The sequence below is a fragment of the Aquarana catesbeiana genome, unplaced genomic scaffold (assembly GCF_042186555.1).
Source record: "Aquarana catesbeiana isolate 2022-GZ unplaced genomic scaffold, ASM4218655v1 unanchor229, whole genome shotgun sequence".
NCBI lineage: Eukaryota > Metazoa > Chordata > Amphibia > Anura > Ranidae > Aquarana > Aquarana catesbeiana.
Genome location: NW_027362656.1, coordinates 2,053,114 through 2,071,595, shown reverse-complemented (window position 1 = coordinate 2,071,595; position 18,482 = coordinate 2,053,114). Strand labels below are relative to the sequence as shown.

Here is an 18,482-nt window from a genome sequence, read left to right as displayed (position 1 = left end):
TCTCCCCCCCGTAAGATATTTGTCCGTCAGATATTTCAGGATAATATGTCATGGCTAGATCTCATGTGGTGTTAAGTTGGAATGTACGGGGCCTGGGTAGCGGGGTGAAAAGGCCGGCTGTACCACATGTGGCTAAGTGCTTACAGGCCTCCATACTTTGTCTACAAGAAACGCATATGTATAAGGAACAATCTGTACAATTCTTGGCTCGTATGTTCAGCCAGCAGTTTCATTCTGCTTATTCCTCGTTCTTGCGGGGAGTGAGTATACTGATCCCCCAGGGGACTCTCTTTACTTGCTCACTCTCAGTATTAGATGGCAATGAGAGATATATTTTTCTTAGCTGTAACCTGGAAGGACTAGAATGTATTTTAGCCAATGTATACATACCTCCTCCCTTCTCCGCAGAAGTACTTAACATTTTGGCAGGTTTCTTAGCCCACCATCCCAATGTCCCAGCCATCATTGTTGGTGATTTTAATAACTAACTAAACTTCCAGCTAGATAAATTTATGATGGCTCGCCCCAACCGACTTAAGGCGGACGACCCGACACCATTTGCCAATCTTCTATCGGAGATGGGACTACATGATGTTTGGCGCCTAAGAAACCCTCAGACTAAGACTTACTCCTGCCACTCTGCATCACACAGGGGCCTCTCCAGAATTGACCTTGGTCTTTGCAATGAGGAAATGTTAGCTTTTATTGCTGATACTCAGTATGAACCGAGAACGGTCTCTGACCACTCGCCATACTGGGCCATGATAACCACCGCTGGCCCCAACAAGAGGAAACAATGGAAAATAACTCTATTCTGGCTCTCCTTGTTCCCTACACCAGACCCAGTAATTACCGCTCTTGCGGATTTTATCACCATTAATAAAAACACAGCATCCTCAGGTATGTGCTGGGATGCCCTTAAGGCCTTTCTCAGAGGCCAGTTCATCAAAACAATTTCCTCCATTAAAACTAAGACCAAGGCCTGGGAGCTATCTGTCCTACAGGAACTAAGAGAGGTGGAGTCAAGTTTCACTACAAACCCAACTGACCATACCGAACGGAGATGGTTGGAAGCACAAAAGCTGGGCAAGCACATGACAATATCGAAAGCAGAAAACAAACATCAAAAATACTATGAGGAGGGGGAGAACACCGAACACATGTTGACCATGATGGCTAAGTCTGGTAGAGGTCCCTCCTTCATAGCGGCTGTTCAGGACACTTCAGGCCAGGTGGTGACTAACCCAGGGGTGATGGTGACATTCCTAGATTTCTATACAGAAGTGTACTCCTCCAGCGTCTCCTGCGCTCTGCCGTGCCTCGATCGGTCTGATAGGGATGTGTTAAATACCCCCACCTCACAACCGCCGAATTACTAGAGGCTCTGGCCCTCTCCCCTCCTGGTAAATCTCCGGGGGCGGACGGGCGGACGGGCTGCCGGCAGAGGTTTACAAAAAATAGGATTTTTTATAACAGCTTACCTGTAAAATCCTTTTCTTTTGATGTACATCACGGGACACAGAGCCTCAGTAATTACTGATGGGTTATATGGGTATCACAAGGTGATTGGACACTGGCCACACCCTAGACAGGAAGTTCAACCCCTATACTTACTGGGGATACCTCAGTTTTGTAGCAAAGCAATATAAGTGTATTAGAAGAGGGGCGGGACCTCTGTGTCCCGTGATGTACATCAAAAGAAAAGGATTTTACAGGTAAGCTGTTATAAAAAATCCTGTTTTCTTTCTCGTACATTACGGGACACAGAGCCTCAGTAATTACTGATGGGACGTCCCAGAGCAATGCTATTTGAGGGGAGAGGACCACACAACGTAGGGTGTAATCAGACCTGAGGACCTCGTACTGCTGCCTGCAGCACACTACGCCCAAAGGTGATATCCTCATGCCTTCCCACCTGATAAAATTTGGTGAATGTATGGACTGAAGACTAGGTTGTGGCCTTGCAGATTTGAGCCATAGAGGCCCGGTGATGCACCACCCAGGAGGCACTAATCGCCCTTGTGGAGTGTGCCCTAATTTGAAAAGGTGGAATTTTTCGTTTCAAACTGTAAGCCTGAACAATCATTTGTCAAATCCATTTGGAAAGGGTAGACTTTGACGCTGCCTGCCCTCTATTGGGACCTTCTGGTAACATGAACAAAACATCCGTTTTGTAAACTTGAGCAGTTGCTTCCAGACCTTGACTGCCCTTACTACATCCAAAGAATGTAGTGTCCTTTCTTCCGTGGAACAGGGATCTGGAAAAAAGGAAGGCAGAACAATATCTTGGTTTAGATGGAAATCTGAAACCACCTTTGGTAGAAAGCTAGCATGAGGGCGCAATACAACTCTATCCTTATGCATGATCAAATAAGGCTCTTTACAGGAAAGGGCTGCTAATTCTGATAATCTTCTAGCAGAAGAAATGGCTACCAGGAAAATTAACTTTCTTGTCAATAAGACCAAGGGAATCTGACGTATGAACCGACAGAACCAAAGGGAATTCAAGTCCCAGGGGTTTAGGGGCGCCTTAACCGGAGGAAGACGCGTCACCCCCTGCATAAAGCTTCGGACCAAAGAATGTGAAGCAAGTGGCCATTGAAATAATACTGATAAGGCCGCGACCTGGCCCTTGATGGTACTCAAGGCCAGCTTCATCTCTAATCCTATTTGTAGAAAGTCAAGAATTCTACCTATGACATATTTTCTGGGATGCCAACCCCTGGCTTCACACCAGGATACATAAGTCTTCCAAACTCTATGATAAATCACTCTGGAAGCTGGCTTCCTTGCATTGATTAAGGTAGAGATCACAGGACCTGAAAGCCCACGACTCTTTAGAACGTGGGTTTCAATAGCCAAACCGTCAAATTTAGCGTTTGTAAGGCAGGATGGAACACTGGACCTTGAGATAACAGGTCTGGACATGACGGTAGGGTCCACGGGGAACCCACTGTCATTTTTACTATTTCTGCATACCAGGCTCTTCTGGGCCACGCTGGGGCCACCAGAAGTACCGACTTCTTCTTCTGCCGGATCCTGCGAAGGAGCCGTGGTAGTAGCATAATAGGAGGAAACGCATAAATCAGTGAGAACTGATGCCACGGAATTACCAACGCATCCGTCCCGCATGCAAGAGGATCCCTTGTTCTTGCCACAAACTTGTCGACCTTTTTGTTGACCCTGGACGCAAAGAGATCTACATCTGGTACCCCCCATCTTTGGCATATGGCCCAAAAAACATCGGGGTGAAGAGACCATTCCCCCAGGACTAACCGCTGGCGACTCAAATAGTCCGCCTGCCAGTTCTCTATCCCTGGAATGAAAACTGCCGATATGCATGGCACATGCTTTTCTGCCCAGACTAAAATCTGGTTCACTTCTCTCTGAGCTGCCCGACTCCTGGTGCCTCCTTGATGATTGATATAAGCCACTGCTGTGGCATTGTCGGACTGGATCCTGACAGGGCAACCCTGTAGCCCGAAAGTCCAGGCCCTTAGGGCTAGATACGCCGCACGGATCTCCAGAATGTTGATGGGTAAGGTCTTCTTGATTTCGGACCATTCCCCCTGGACCGTAGACTGTTCCAGAACTGCTCCCCAATTCGAAAGACTGGCATCCGTTGTTACCACTGTCCAGTTAACCGGTAAAAAGGATTTCACTTTCTGCAGGCTTTCGGGTATTAACCACCAACTGAGGCTCTGACGCACTGTATGAGACAGGTGCATCGGAAACTCTAATGCCTGTACCTTCTTGTTCTAAGCAGACAGGATACTGTGTTGCAGCAGTCTTGAATGAAACTGAGCATAGGGAACTGCTTTGAATGAAGCCACAATCTTTCCCAGCAGTCTCATACAAAGACGGACAGAAGGACCCTTTTTGGTCCTGACTACCTGAATCAGCTCTCTTAAGGCACTGATCTTTGCCTGAGGTAAAAATACCTTCTCTTGGCTTGTATCTATGACCAGGCCCAAATACTCTAGTCTTCTTACTGGTTTTAAGAAAGACTTTTCTAGGTTGAGAATCCAACCTAGGTATTTCAGGTAGTTGACTGTGGTCACCAAGTTCCGGCTCAAGCAGGCTATTGACCAGTCTATCAAGAGCAGGTCGTCTAGGTATGCTATGACAGTTATACCTTGGGCCCTTAATCTGGCCAGAGGAGGAGCCAAGATCTTTGTAAACACCCGAGGCGCAGTGGCTAGCCCGAAAGGCAGGGCTACAAACTGAAAATGGCGTTTTTCTATTTCGAAACGCAAGTACTTTTGATGAGCAGGGAAAATGGGTACATGCAGATACGCATCCCCGATGTCTATTGACGCCAGAAATTCTCCTCCTTGTAGGATGGAGACTACTGATCGAATTGATTCCATGCGAAAAGATCGAATCTTTAGGAATCGGTTTAGATCCTTTAGATCCAGGATGGGTCTGACATCTCCGGTTTTCGAATCGTGAAAAGGTTGGAATAAAATCCCGATCCCTGTTCTTCAGTGGAAACCACCACGATGACCTTTTGCGACAATAGTCGCTCCAATGCTAGAAGGAGCAACTGCTTTTTCTCTGAATCTCTGGGGATATTTGATCTGAGGAAACGAGAGGGGAATTCTTGGAACTCCAGTTTGTAACCTAGAGTTACCGTGGAGATTACCCATCTGTCCTGGAAATCCTCCTGCCAGAGCTTTGAGAACTGTAGCAGTCTTCCCCCCACCCGAGCGAGCGGGGGTGCTCCTTCATAAAGAGGCTTTAGCGTCTTGTCTAGTAGGCTTCTTCCCCCAGGACTTCTTTTGTCCCTGGGGTCGACTCTGAAATTTTTTTTTTTTACCCTGACGGAGGAGGCCGTCGCGACTGCCTGGAGGCTGATGCTCCTGGCACTGGGAAAAGAGCCCGTTTAAAAGAGGGACGCTTACTCCTTTTCTTTCCTTGTCAAAAGAAGTTTATTGAGTATACAATGTTATAAAGATACATAAAGTAAGTTTACAAGGATCTATAAAGTAAGCTCATTGTTTTACAGGAGGGTTTATATAGGAAAATATCATGAAATTTCAAATATTAAACATTGGGTTCACGTAAACCTAAATTAAAGATATATATCATTTCCTTAGTTACTTTTGTAGGTATTTAAATGATTTATACCTACTATACATATTGTTTACAAGTAGAGTGTATATAGGTCAAATAAATTCTGATAATGAGCTTTAATCGTAAGGTGGAGAAAAGGAAAGAGAAAGAAGAAAAAGGGTTGAAAGGTAGAGGTATGGTCCACAAGGTTGTCCCGCTCGTCAGTTTATTATTCTTTTTAGTTCTCTTTGAAGCCTTAGAATGGGTGTCTCTGTAAGTCATTTAATCTGTTACCATGGCAACAGGACAGAGTCATTGAAGTTTGACAGGAACTGTTGTTTTATCCAAGGATGCCAAAGTTTTTCAAATTTTGGAATTTGATTTTGATCGACTTACTCCTTTTCTTAACAGGTAAGAGAGTGCTTTTCCCACTAGAGATCTTTTGGATATAGTTGTCCAAATCCTCTCCAAACAGCCTTGCACCACGAAATGGAAATCCAGCCAGAAGCTTCTTGCATGGTGCTTCGGCTGACCAATTTTTCAACCATAAGATTCTACGCATATGCACCAACCCAAGCGAAAGGCAAGAGGTTTGGATGATAGAATCTCTGATAGCGTCAACAGCAAAACATACGGCCGCTGGAAGGTTGGCCAACCCCCGGGCCTGCTGTTCAGGTAGAACTTTGACGACCTGTTTAACATGGTCTCTCAAGTATTGACAGACTCCAATCGCTGCTACTGCAGGTTTAGCTACTGAACCTGCTAAGGAAAAAATATTTTTTAACAGGGATTCCATCTTTTTATCAATGGGATCCCTGAGCATCTGAGCATTGTCGACAGGACAAGTCAGACTTTTATTTACGGAGGAAATGGCGGCGTCAACTGCCGGTATACCCCACATCTTTCTAAACTTTTCCTCCATAGTATAAAGTGTTGAAAACTTTTTAGGCAGAAAAAAACGTTTATCTGGGTGATCCCACTCAGAATAAATGAGCTTTTCTAGTAAATTAAGAACAGGAAAAGCATGTGTTGTTTGAGGAGGCTTCAGTGAACCCAAAGAAGAGGAGGGTTCTTTAAATGACTCAGATACGGGCAACTTAAATGTGGAGCGGACCAACCCAGCAAAAATCTGTACTAACACCTTCTCATCCTGAGAAGCTGAAGAGGGTCCCTCTCCACATGATTCCTCAGAAGAGGAATCATCAGTCCCATCCCGATCCTCTGAAAGGGATTCCTCTCCTTTTTCCCAGAGTTCCTCTGCTTGAGGGTCCTGGGTAACAGAGGAAGACTTAGTGCGTTTTCTTCCACTGAGTGAAGATGCGATTAAGGCCATTAGTCTTTCCTCTAGTCCATTAATGGTTGAGGAAAAAACCTCCTGCGTAATGTATACAGGGGCTGAAGTGCCAGAAGCAGATGCAGCCCCTGACCCCGACGGCTCTCCCTGGCCAGCCATCCCAGGTCCTTCAGGGGGGGAAGGTGTTGCAGAAGGGGGGTCCTCAGAGCCTGAGGGAGATCCCCTAGAGCCTCTGGTTTTTGGGGTATTTGTACCTCTTCTACCCATAGTGCGAAGCAACAAGGTGGAGGTATCACACAAATGAAACACTGACTGCTGAGCGATGTAGTACAGCAACTGCCGCTGCTACCAATGTCCAGTCTAGTGTTTCTAAGTGAATGCTGCCTGGGAGAATGCCTGTGTCCCACCTTACATGTGACCGTCAGCTGTGTCCCATCATAGGCTGTGTGCACCTGGAAAAGTGTGCTCTTTGTAGCGTGTGTAGCCGGCGATGTGGGCGTCTAAGTACGCCGGATGTCGCATTAATGCTCCGCCCCCCTCCTCCGACCACCCCTCCCGCCCCCCTCCTCGTTTTTTCAAAAACGTGCGCTTTCCTGCGCGAGCCGAGGCTCCGTCCTCGGGACAAACATGGAGGGGAGGCTGGGGTGGAGGAGAGAAAGAGAGAGGCCGGCAGATGAGGAACCTGCAGATAGTGTCGGCGGTGGCGGTAGCGCAGTATACTACCGCTTTTCAGGCCACCCCGGCCCCCCTAAACCTCGGGGGGAGATATCCCTGAGGAAAGAGCCCCCCATCCTATCCTACCTGGAGATTCGGCTGGAGGAGCGTACAGCATGGACACTGAGACAGACAGATCAATCATGAGTAGGTATGTGCTCTTGGCAGCCCCCGGTGGCGACAATAAGCATAGCATACATTTACTTAAAGGAGAAACCTACTAGAATTAAAAAATTCTGAGGAATCTCCCTTACCTTATCCAGCTGCAGGGTTCTGTTATACAGACCCAATCATCACCTCTCACGGTGGGCTCCGTTTAGAAAACCTTCAGAGACAGGGGCCCCCTAGAAAAGGAGGATCCGCAGTTCTGGGCCCGTAAAGCACCCCGCCAGGGATATGGCTAGAAAAACCAAGTACTGGATCCCGGGGTCCAGCTCTCTAAAAAGAGAAGCGTTACAGGTAAAACCTCGTTTCTTCCGACACGAGGCCCGGGTACCATCCAATTTGGCCTAAAAAAGCACTTTGAATGGATCCGGTTGCATGGCTTGCCCCAGTATAGGATATCCCTTTAGAGCTTTAGCACAGCACATCTTATTCGTGACCAACACCTAAGACACTGGCGAAAAAACTGAGGTATCCCCAGTAAGGGGAGGGGTTATATAGGGTGTTGAACTTCCTGTCTAGGATGTTACCAGTGTCCAATCACCTTGTGATACCCATATAACTCATCAGTAATTACTGAGGCTCTGTGTCCCGTGATGTACGAGAAAGAAAAAAAGATTATTACTAGACATATGCAGATTGGTTCCCCTAAACCAGGACTCCGCCCACATCAGGCAGCTTTGTCTCTGAGGATCCTACAATTCCCCCCTCAAGGTAACTAGTAAATGGGTCCTCTGATCTCCTACCAGTTCATTTCTTTATTCATGGACCTTAGTCAGAGAGTGAGGAAACAACGAGAACTGTCTTTTATAGGAGTGACAGTGCGCCCTTTATGGACGCACTGTCACTGGGAGTGACAGTGATGAGGGGATTATAGGACGAGTGTCCCCTCCCCCTCTATCACTCATTGCCATCTTCCCAACAGAAGAAGTCCTGCACTTCCTTATTTAGTCCATGATTTAGTCATGAATAACAGCGGGGCTGAGCCCCACTGGAAGTCAGAGAGTGAGGATGGGGGGAGAACAACCAAGATGGAGACTGGACTGATCCTGAAGACCACCATCACTGGTTTATTGACTCCTCCCTCATTATCACTTTCTGTGTAAGGTTCCAAAGTTTGAGGATGTTATCACATTATTATCAACATGTAAAAGTCTGTGCTCCAATCATATCATCAGATATAAAATGTCTAGCTGGTAGGAAATGGGTGCAAAAGAAGTCAGGACTATGTAATGTACAACTTATTGTATAAGATACAACAGATAGTACCTTTTCTGGGACATTTTTTGCCATCTAGATAAAAAAAGGCCCGTAGAAGTGGTGTATCTGGATTTTGCAAAAGCATTTGACACAGTTCTCCATAAACGTTTACTGTACAAAATAAGGTCCGTTGGCATGGACCATAGGGTGAGTACATGGATTGAAAACTGGCTACAAGGGCGAGTTCAGAGGGTGGTGGTAAATGGGGAGTACTCGGAATGGTCAGGGGTGGGTAGTGGGTAGGGGTGCAAGGATCCTAGGTAGAGCAACATCTATGGTGAAAAGTAACCTTTGGCTACCAGCTGAAGCCCTAAATCTCCATAAATCCAGTCTAGATACATAAATTATGACTGCAGCACAGAGAAGGAAGATCATCACCCAGTTCTTGCCCTACTCTGGACCAATCAGTGAGCAGTATGGGTGGAGGAATGTATTTAGTGTTAATGACCCACCTGAGCTAATCTCTGTAGGAGTGTCCTCCTCTAGAAATGTCCCTGTTATTCCATCCTCCTCCATAGACTGCTGATCATCCCTCACATACCTCTCTTCTTCTTCTGCTTTAACCTCAAATTCTATATCGATTGGATCTCCACTCTACATCAAGAAAATGAAAGTGAATATCATCCGTAAACAATAGGATTTATTATTGTGACATCACATAAAAAATCCACACATCATCTCTAGGAGTCCATGTTCTAGATGCTCCATCCCACCAACCTTGTAACAGTGAGGGATGGTGTGATCTTCCTGTGTGGAATTCTGGGAATACAGAGGCTGAGGACATCTCTCTGGTGAGTTCCTGGTATTTGGTGGCTCCATCTTATCCTTGTGTCCTTCTGAAAACTCCTCCATCGCTCCATACTCCTCATCCTCCTCTTTATACTGTACTCTTCTTTAACATCAACATTATCATCCCTGAGATTTCCACTCTGAATATTATAATAAAACATTCATTGTAACAAACATGCTTGTGTATAAATCAGAACTATCAATAATTGTCAATCATCTACCTGATGATGGTGAGGGATGGTGTGATCTACCTGTGCTGATCTCTGTAGGAGGGTCCTCCTCTATAAATGTCCCCGTTATTCCATCCTCCTCCATAGGCTGCTGATAATCCCTCACATACCTCTCTTCTTCTTCTGCTTTAACCTCAAATTCTATATCGATTGGATCTCCACAATGTACACATTGTCTCTATAAGTGTGTTTTATACCCTCTGTCCCACCAACCTTGTAACAGTGAGGAATGGTGTGATCTTCCTGTGTGGAATCCCGGGAATACAGAGGATGGGGACATCTTTCTGGTGGGTTTCTGTAGCTGGATGGCTCCACCATGGTGTCCTGGTACAGATCTTTGTGTTCTTTTAGAAACTCTGACTCCTCCATCACCCCATCCTCATCATCCTCCTCTTTATCTCTTCTTTAACCTCAACTTTAGAATCTCTCAGGTTTCCTCTCTGAATATATAATAAAAATGACATCAATTGTAACAATGCAGATAATGTACAGATCCTAATGATACTATCAGTGACTGTTCCTCATCTACCTGATGATGATGAGGGATGGTGTGACCTTCCTGTGTGGAATCCCGGGAATACAGAGGACAGGGACATCTCTCTGGTGGGTTCCCATTACTGGATCCATCTGTAGGAAACACACACACTGACTGAATACATTGTTTCTATGTGTTTATCAGATGATGGGGGATCTAGGTGGAGCCTCCGTACTGCTCTCTCCTTTACAATAAAGTCTCCTCCTACCCGGTGATGTGAGGGGCGGCTGATTGTCCATCATGACTTCCTTCTAGAGATCCTTGTGTCCTTCTAAATACTCCCACTCCTCCATGGAGAAATAGACAGTGATATCCTGACACCTTATAGGAACCTGACACACACAATGATACAGTCACCATCCAGACACATCCCTTGTCTGTTACTGGATAATGTCCCAGAATTCCCAGCACCGCTCACCTCTCCTCCATGATCTCTCTGGTAACTTCTAGAATCTTCTTTGTATTTCTCTATTCTATCAGGGAGGGAGGTGGAGGCAATGTGATGGTCATATGATCTCCAGACTTCACAGGAGGAAAACTCTAGATCTGAACACAAAGAACAAAATGAAATGATTTTCCCAGGATCCTCCTCACCTCACCATTCAGGTCTCCATTTTATTAAAGCCCCACTTCAGACTCAGGTATAATTTACCCCACAAGACCCCCACACTATTCAGGTTAAAAACGTGTTGCAGACATTCTAATGTCATTACATACAATGTAGGACCAACAGTCCTACTTTCTAAATGAAGATGCCAAGGGTCCGCCCACATCCTAAGAGCATCAGAAAACAACAAGAGATGGAGGGACATTGGGAGAAGGAGCTGTGAGGTCAGTGTGATGTCATAGGACATATAGACTCTGGATGGAGGGACATTGGGAGGAGGGGCTGTGAGGTCAGTGTAATGTCATAGGACATATAGACTGTGGATGGAGGGACATTTGAATGGGGAGATTTAAGGAGTCCTTTATATGAGACTCCCATGCAAACCAAATCATAGTTCCTGGGTGTGTCCTACCTCTCCTAAACTGAACAGTGAACTTTGACCTTTACCATACAGAAATCTATCAGGAATCTGTGAAAGTAAGCTCTCATGTGATCAGGTGATGTGCAGAGGAATGGAGAGTAAATAGCAGACAATTTTCTCCAGAGCTCCTAATGGTGGGGATGGATTTTGCTGAGTGCTGGTGCCAAGTTTCCACCCCCCAGGATCACCGCAGGTGTGGAGAAAAGCTGTGTAAGAGGATATGGAGGAGAGATGAGGAGGAGATCCAGGAATCAGGATAAAGGTCAGGACAAGCAACAGACGAGCGCATCCAAGAGATGAAGCCGGGGTCACTACACAGAAAATCAATCCAAGGAAACAACAGGCAGGACGAGGAATAGCAAGAAGGAGCTCAGAGACAAATGAGAATATTGCTCAGCCAATGGGAGATTATCTCAGCATGACTTACATAATGAAGGAGATGAGGGGGAGGGGAGGAAGTCACTTATGGTGACCATAGAGACATGGAAATTCAGCTGGTTCAGCAGGGATCGGTCACATTTCCATCCATGTGAGGTCACTGCCGGATAAAAGTCACTCGATCAGCGGCTACAGCCAATAGCTTCATCACTGATCTGTGTATTCTGAGAGCGGAGGAGCGCCCCCCATTGTCAGAATACAATAGTGCAGCGGGGAGGATTCCCCCATCCCCCTCCAATGTGTGGATGGGGGAATCACTTCAGTTTTTTTTCCTCTCATTCCGCTGGCTAAACGATAAAACTGAACCATGTATGGCCAGCTTTGGAAGCAAAATATATTAATCATCAACTGATCCCCCTGAAGGGGTTAATCTACATATTACTTCCTCTGCTGCCAAAACAAGCAACGTCTTCTCTCTACGTCCTTCCAAATGCAACGCCCTGTATTTACCTGACATCACTTCCTGTCTGTATTCCATAGAGACTTTTTTACTGGGTAGAGGTGAGATCACCACCTTGTGGAGCTCAGAGGAACTACAGCTGAAGAAACGTCTCGTAGTGTGAACACGGCTGTTTCAAGTATTATTATTATTATTATACAGGATTTATATAACACCAACAGTTTACGCAGCGCTTTACAGTATAGAAATGAAGACACTGCAAGCTGTTTGAGGAGTCATATTGAATTGTATAACAGGAACAGCAAACACAGAACAGGAAACAGGAAGTACAAGCAATGCAATATTACCATAGAGTATATTACCATAGAGTCCCTGTATTTGTATAAGAACTCCATAACATCTCCCTTTTTTTACATTCAAACTAAAAATGTGTAAACAACCTAAAAACAGATTGTGAACAGTCTTAAACATAACATGCTGTGTTACTGGTAGATACACTACAGATGGAGTCTATTTGGTGGTCTTGAAACTCAAACCCTGCGCAAGGCCACAGTGATTTTGCCTGGGGAATGCTGTTCAGTTCCAGAAGGTGTTGAAGAGCTGCTCTCTTTCCTGGCTGGTGTGTTTGGTACAGAAGAACTTACTGGTATATGTGGCTTCATTATGTCACCCTCGTGGTATCCTTCAGATATGACCAAAGTATTGTCTCTGCCTTGCTTAGGTGGTCCAGTAGACATTGTAGGTCTAGGGGCATTGTAGGTCTAGGGTAGGGATGAGCTTTGAGTTCGAGTCGAACTCATGTTTGACTCGAACATCGGCTGTTCGCCAGTTTGCCGAACAGCGAACAATTTGGGGTGTTCACTGCAAATTTGAAAGCCGCGGAACACCCTTTAAAAGTCTATGGGAGAAATCAAAAGTGCTCATTTTAAAGGCTTATATGCATGGTATTGTCATAAAAAGTGTTTGGGGACCTGGGTCCTGCTCCAGGGGACATGTATCAATGCAAAAAAAGTTTTAAAAACGTACATTTTTTCGGGAGCAGTGATTTTAATAATGCTTAAAGTGAAACACTAAAAGTGTAATATTCCTTTAAATTTCATACCTGGGGGGTGTCTATTGTATGCCTGTAAAGGGGCGCATGTTTCCCGTGTTTAGAACAGTCTGACAGCAAAATGACATTTCAAAGGAAAAAAAGTCATTTAAAACTACTCGCGGCTATTAATGAATTGCTGGTCCGACAATACACATAAAAATTCATTGATAAAAACTGCATGGGATTTCCCCACAGGGGAACCCTGAACCAAAATTTAAAAAAAAACTGGCGTGGGTGTCCCCCTAAATTCCATAACAGGCCCTTCAGGTCATGGTATGGATATTAAGGGGAACCCTGCGACAACATCTTTAAACAAAATGATGTAGGGGTCCCCCTCAAAATTCATACCAGACCCTTCAGTTCTGGTATGGATTTTAAGGGGAACCCTGCGCCAAAATTGAAAAAAAATTGGCATGGGGTCCCCCCAAAAATCCATACCAGACCCTTATCGGAGCACGCAACCTGGCAGGCCACAGGAAAAGAGGGGGGACGAGAGAGCGCCCCCCACTCCTGAACCATACCAGGCCACATGCCCTCAACATTGGGAGGGTGCTTTGGGGTAGCGGCGCCCCAAAACACCTTGTCCCCATGTTGATGAGGACAAGGGCCTCATCCTCACAACCCTTGGCCGGTGGTTGTGGGGGTCTGCGGGCGGGGGGGCTTATTGGAATCTGGAAGCCCCCTTTAACAAGGCTACCCCCAGATCCCACCCCCCCTGTGTGAAATGGTAAGGGGGTACAAAAGTACCCCTACCATTTCACAAAAAAACTGTCAAAAATGTTAAAAATGACAAGAGACAGTTTTTGACAATTCCTTTATTTGAAGTCTTCTTTTTTCTATCTTCTATCTTCTTTCTTCTATCCTCTATCTTCCTTCGGTTTCTTCCTCCATCTTCTTCTTCCTCCGATCCTCTGCTTCTTTCTCCGGTGTTCTCGTCCGGCATCTTTCTCCGCGGCGTCTTCTTCTCTTCATCTTCTTCTCTTCATCTTTTTCTCTTCATCTTCTTCTCTTCATCTTATTTTCGGGCCGCTCCGCATCCATGATTGGATGGGAGGCTCCCGCTGTGTGGCGCTTCTCTCTTCATCTTTTTCTCTTCGTCTTTTTCTCTTCATCTTCTTGTCTTCATCTTCTTTTCGGGCCGGTCCGCATCCATGATGGCATGGTGGGAGGCTCCCGCTGTGTGACGCTTCTCTTCTGACGGTTCTTAAATAAATCTGACGCACGGGGACTTGACGGGGACTTCCCTGTGGCATTCCCCGTGATGTAAGAGGGGGCGGGGTCACCCATTATGTAACGGGTGACCCCTCTGATGTCACGGGGAATGCCACAGGGAAGTCCCCGTCAAGTCCCCGTGCGTCAGAGGGGGGCGGGGTCACCGCCCTCCGTTATTTAAGAACCGTCAAAAGACGAGAAGCGTCACACAGCGGGAGCCTCCCATCCAATCATGGATGCGGAGCGGCCCGAATAGAAGATGAAGAGAAGAAGATGAAGAGAAAAAGGTGAAGAGAAGAAGATGAAGAGAAGAAGACGCCGCAGAGAAAGATGCCGGACGGGAACATCGGAGAAAGAAGCAGAGGATCGGAGGAAGAAGAAGATGGAGGAAGAAACCGAAGGAAGATAGAAGAAAGAAGATAGAAGAAAGAAGAAACATTTAAATAAAGGAATTGTCAAAAACTGTCTCTTGTCATTTTTAACATTTTTGACAGTTTTTTTGTGAAATGGTACGTACCCCCTTACCATTTCACACAGGGGGTGGCGGGATCTGGGGGTCCCCTTGTTAAAGGGGGCTTCCAGATTCCGATAAGCCCCCCCGCCCGCAGACCCCCACAACCACCAGCCAAGGGTTGTGGGGATGAGGCCCTTGTCCTCATCAACATGGGGACAAGGTGTTTTGGGGGGCCGCTACCCCAAAGCACCCTCCCAATGTTGAGGGCATGTGGCCTGGTATGGTTCAGGAGGGGGGGCGCTCTTGCCCCCCCTCTTTTCCTGCGGCCTGCCAGGTTGCGTGCTCGTATAAGGGTCTGGTATGGATTTTTGGGGGGACCCCACGCCAATTTTTTTTAAATTTTGGCACGGGGTTCCCCTTAAAATCCATACCAGACCTTAAGGTTCTGGTATGAATTTTGAGGGGGACACCTACGTCATTTTTTTTTTTAAATGTTGGCGTGGGGTTCCCCTTAATATCTATACCAGACCTGAAGGGACTGGTATGGAATTTAGGGGGACCCCCACGCCAGTTTTTTTTTAAATTTTGGTTCGGGGTTCCCCTGTGGGGAAATCCCATGCAGTTTTTATCAATGAACTTTTATGTGTATTGTCGGACCGGCAATTCATTATAGCCGCGAGTAGTTTTAAATGACTTTTTTTCCTTTGAAATGTCATTTTGCTGTCAGACTGTTCTAAGCACAGGAAACATGCGCCCCTTTACAGGCATACTATAGACACCCCCCAGGTACGAAATTTAAAGGAATATTACACTTTTATTGTTTGACATTAAGCATTATTAAAATCACTGCTCCCGAAAAAACGGCCGTTTTTAAAACTTTTTTTTGCATTGATACATGTCCCCTGGGGCAGGACCCGGGTCCCCAAACCCTTTTTAGGACAATACCATGCAAATTAGCCTTTAAAATGAGCACTTTTGATTTCGAACGTTCGAGTCCCATAGACTTCAATGGGGTTCTAACGTTCTTGCAAAGTTTTGATTTGTTCGCAAGTTCTGGTGCAAACTGAACCGGGGGTGTTCGGCTCATCCCTAGTCTAGGGACATTGTAGGACTAGGGGCATTGTAGGACTAGGGGCATTGTAGGACAAGGGGCATTGTAGAACAAGGGGCATTATAGGACTAGGGGCATTGTAGGACACAGGGCATTGTAGGTCTAGGGACATTGTAGGACTGGGGGCATTGAGCGCCTCAGGAGGATCATGTGCAGGATGCTCATAGGCTTGTGCTGTGAGTTGTTCTGCCACCCGCAGGTCCACTCGATTGCGGCAGTAGAGATTGCCTTCCACATCCATAAGATATGAGTGAGGAGCAACTCTCTGAACAGAGGTGCCCAGTCTCCAGTGACCAGTCCTGTCGCCAGGCAATAGCTTCATAGGGATTGACTCTCCAGTTCTTAGCTCAGGTAAGTCTTTGACAGACACATCAAATGTCATTTTGTAGATCTGTTTTCTATGTCAGAGTTTCTCCAGTACACCTGTAACCACACAAGGTTTAAGCAATTTGTTTGCCACAGGTAATGAAGTCTTCAGTCTCCTTGACAACAAGCGCTGTGCAGGACTACTGTCCATTCCTTTGGTTGGGGTGTTCCTCCAAAGTAGAATGGCTTTCCATGGGTCATTACCATCATATCGGGACTTCTTGCAAAGATTCTTTACTATCTTTACAGCTGATTCTGCTTTGCCATTAGCTTGTGGTTGCCAAAAGGGATGAGGTAAGATGTTAAAACCCCCCAATCTGTAGAGAACTGTCTGAATTGCTCACATACAAATTGAGGTTCATTATCCTAGATTACTCTGTCCAGCAGGCTATAACATGCAAACTGTACTTCACAACGCTTGATTGTAGTTTCAGCAGACAGGTCACAGGAAGGTGCTTAATCTTTTAAAAACCAGAATAGTGATCCACAATCAATAGAAAATTTTGCCCGGCATAATTCAGTAAATCCATGCTTACAATTTGCCAAGGCCTGGTGGGCAGCACATGTGTCATTATGGGTTCTTTCTGTTGTGCCTGTGCATATTCATTGCATGCTGAGCAACGGCTAACAAGGTCTCTAATCTCATTTTGCACGTTGGGCCAATATAAGGTATCTCGTGCCTGCCTATAGCATGCTTGTCCACCAACGTGACTGGCATGAATGAATATCACTGATCTTAGAGATTTCGGAATGATGACTCTTGGCCCCTTGTAAAGTATGCCATCTTTGAATCTGGACAACCATTCAGAACAGCAAATTTACATGCTTGCAAACTCTTATCAATTTCTCTGTGCTGTTTTATGTGAAGCAAATGCTGGTCTGTGATGTTTAGATCCTGAATAATTGATCTGTGACAGGACATCCAGGTCCTGTTGAACATTGTAGACTGGGGGTGTGGTCTGGACAAGGCTGTGTGAAGACATGTCTTCTGTGAGCTCCTGGCCTTCCTCTGCCTATCTCAACATATTATTGGATATAACCGTCTGTTTTACCGGCATGCTAGCTGTGAAAAGGTACAGGACCAGATCATCAGCTAGAGTGACCCGCTCCCACACATCCTAGGGGGAGAATCGCCGTTTCTTCCAGAGCGTCTACCGCACCTCTCCAGGCGCAATTGTGGCGGCACCTTGTGGCTCAGGCCTAGGACCTCAACTAATACCGGACCCACCTGCATCTCCTGGCTCTTCCTCAGTCTCGGATTCTCTACCAGAGACTCCTGCACTCTTCTGTCTGGTCATGTCAGGGGTGACAATTTCCCCACTCCGTTGGGAGACAAGACATCTTGATGGGGATATCCGGGCACTTCTGCGGGCCCTACCTACTAAACAGAAAATTAAGGCCCTGATTCTTTGGGTGGAGGAGACGCACCACGAGGACATCCAAGCGGTCCACTCTCCCTCGGAGCGGGTGGATACTGGAGAGTCCTCATTATCCTCCCTCAAATGCTGCGTGGTGGCCCTGGAGTGCTCCCATGGTGGACCTTCAACTTAACTTGGAGGACCTAGAAGACAGAAGCTGCAGGAATAATCTGTGGCTGCAAAGTCTCCCGGAGGCAACGGGCAATGAAGATCTGCCAGCCACAGTGAGTGCCATCTTCCAAAGGGTCTTAAACTCCCCACAGGCAGATGTGGTACTCGACAAGGTTCATAGAGCACTAGGCCCTAGATCTACTGACCCCAGTAGACCCCGAGATGTGGTGTGTCAATTGCATTGGTACCCTCAGAAGGAACTGATCATCCACAAAGCATGGGAGAGGGGAGGTGTGGACTTTGACGGTGCACCCATCAGGATTTTTCCGGATCTCCCGAGGGTGACACTTCAGCGCAAGGCCCATCTGTGTCCTATCCTAGACCTGGCAGGAGAGCAAGGTGCCACGTACAGATGGGACTACCCCTTGGTGGTCACCTTTCAAAAATCCTCTGCCTCCTTTATCCTGTGTACGCCTGCAGACTTACCAGAGCTGTTCACCTTCCTGGATGTGGAGCCTATCCAGGTTCCGAATTTGCTCCAGCTTCTTCCACACCCGATAGGTCGCCCTGGTTCTTCTGGGCCCCAGGGTCCCCCTTAAACATGCCAACAATGATCGTGGAGGAGGTCCTAAGCCCCCTCCGGGGAGCAGTCCCATGAGTCATAAATGGCAAGAGTTTTTCTTCTTACTTACTTACTTCACCACAATAAGGACCCCACGGGAAGTACTTTCCAGGTGATCGACAAGTTCGTCCCCCATTGGCGGGGTGAGTCCCGCTTGCGGGGGGTATCGAAGCTGGAGACGTACTGGATA

At 46.5% G+C, this 18,482-nt stretch overlaps 1 protein-coding gene and 1 long non-coding RNA gene across 2 annotated transcripts in view; one reads left to right on the top strand and one right to left on the bottom strand.

The window, feature by feature from the left end:
* The window catches only part of LOC141121776 (uncharacterized), a 427,874-nt gene that overhangs the window by 148,794 nt on the left and 260,598 nt on the right, over nucleotides 1-18,482 (top strand). The window lies entirely within an intron of this gene.
* Nucleotides 9,905-10,289, bottom strand: LOC141121765 (uncharacterized). Its single transcript, XR_012240594.1, has 3 exons — nucleotides 10,248-10,289; nucleotides 10,034-10,131; nucleotides 9,905-9,944 (listed from the first exon to the last, which is right to left on the bottom strand). It is a non-coding gene; the product is annotated as an uncharacterized lncRNA (long non-coding RNA).